The 2058-nt window shown below is 48.3% G+C and overlaps 1 pseudogene; it reads right to left on the bottom strand.

Moving 5' to 3' along the window:
• Nucleotides 1–263: 263 nt before the first annotated feature.
• Nucleotides 264–1770, bottom strand: LOC104656184 (annotated as a pseudogene).
• Nucleotides 1771–2058: the final 288 nt, after the last annotated feature.

Below are 2058 nucleotides of genomic sequence, written 5' to 3'. Positions count from 1 at the left end.
ATCACGGCCCTATCTGCAGGCAACTTGCAATTGCCAAATACAATTTAGTGATAAAAAAAAAAAAACAAAAAAACCTTTCAGTGATGAAAAAATACTTCTAAGTCCCACTGAAGTACTGCTTCAGTTTAACTATACATAAGAAATTACTTAACCTTCTGCTATTCCAAATAGATTTAATGCTCATGTTTTAAGATGAGCCTTCCACCCCCAAAAGTAACTGTATTTTATCTTTGAAATTAAGCGGAAAAACAAAAAAGAAAACCCAGTGCTGGTGACAAATGTACAGCGAATTCACTTCTTCATTCTTCGCAAAGACTGAAATCAATTTTCAGGACCATGAAGAGCTAGAAATTCACCTATTTTCAGAGACTTGTTTGTAGACTATGCAGCAACTTTGTTGTCTTTCCTATATTCAAAATCTGCAAACTCCCGGCCCCCACGACCTCCTCTGAATCCACCTCGAAATCCTCGAGGGGCAGTGAAGGTACCACCTCTGCCACCACCACGCCCTCTGCCACCACGGAAACCAAGACCTCCTCTGCCTCTGTATCCCCCACGGCCACGGTTTGGACGAAGTGGGATTCCAAATGTTTCAGCATTTTATCTTCTTTCTTCAGCCCAGGTTGGTCTTCGTTCTCTATTGTCATCACAAGAAATAGTATCAAAGAAGGATTTAGTTTTGTCATAATAGCAATTAGGTCCAAGTGGATCTTCTTCATCAGCATTTCCTTCACTGTTTTGGGTATCAACTCCTGAGTCTCCTTTATCTTCACCATTTACAGGCTTCTCCTGTTTCTCAAGTTTATCTTCTTTTAATTTAAGTTTATTATGAAACTCTCCGTCAATCTCTTCCTTGTTGAATTGTGCATTTGCACTTTCAAAGTCAAAGTCTTTCTCAAATTTCATTGGCCCATCTCGCCGAATACCAAATCTTCCCCTGCCACCCCGATGACCCCCCACGCCCTCTCCTTGGAGCTGAAGGAGCACCTGGAACTACTTGTCTCTTGTTATCATTTCTGAGTTGCTCATTTTCTGGCCTTGAAACTTTGTGTACTTCAGCTCGCCTGTGCTCCTGATTCTCTATTGCTTTTTGGCTGGTAGATGGCAAAGGCCTGGTTGATACAGGACTCCTTCTCCCAACAGGTGCTGGAGCAGGTAAGTGGGCTGAGGCGGTCTGCACTGCTTGTTCCATGGTTGGGCTTTTTCTCAAAGAGTCTGAGGGCTTGAACGACCTTGAGATACCTGTGTTTTTAGAGATCTTGTATCCTGTGTAAAGGCAGAACCAACCGCACTACTTTGGGGTAAGGTACCACTGTTTGGTGTTTCTGTTCCAAAGGACGTCAAAGAGTTTCCAGCAACACCAACAGCACCAAACTGCTGCCCAACTAAGGAACTTGGACTGAACTGACTGTATGTGGGCATCCTGCCGAAAGGCCCATAAGAACCCATGGACTGGAATGAAGAAGTCGATGAGCCTAGTGAGGACTGAACGATAGCTGGGTCTTGAGGCAAAGAACACTGTGGTTTTGGTGGCTCACAAACAGTAAGGTCTTAGATGTCACTCCCACGGAATATAATGTATTCAAAGACTTCATCTAGAGGTGGTATTGGACGATCTGTCGGTCTGTCTTCTGTACCAAAGGAACGAACTTTGGCAAGGGCTACGGTGGAGTTTTCGGTGTCGATGGTGTAGAGGATGCCCTCCTGGCGGATCTCCGCCTTGGAGATGAGGCTGATCTTGCTGCCGATGTAAGGGGTGCCCCTGCTCATGGCGCGCCGCGGCCGCTCCCGGCTGCTCGCAGAGAGGCAGATCCCACGCCACTGTCGCCGGCTCCGCACGCCCGCTAGCTCCGTCGACACCTACAGCAGCCGCTTCAGACCCAACATGGCGGCGGCGCCGGGTCCGCTACCCTCCCCCAGCCTCCCGCCCTCAAGCCCCGGCGCGGCGGCGGCGGCGGCGGCAGCGGCAGCGGCAGCGGCGGCAGCGCGGGGCATGCTGGGAGGGCGAGCTATTCACATTTTTATAGGTTCTTTCAGCTCTTTGTACAACTCCAAATA

Source organism: Rhinopithecus roxellana, chromosome 17 (genome assembly GCF_007565055.1).
Source record: "Rhinopithecus roxellana isolate Shanxi Qingling chromosome 17, ASM756505v1, whole genome shotgun sequence".
Lineage (NCBI taxonomy): Eukaryota > Metazoa > Chordata > Mammalia > Primates > Cercopithecidae > Rhinopithecus > Rhinopithecus roxellana.
The sequence above is the reverse complement of the archived record's forward strand: the minus strand, read 5'-3'. Positions and strand labels throughout refer to the sequence as shown.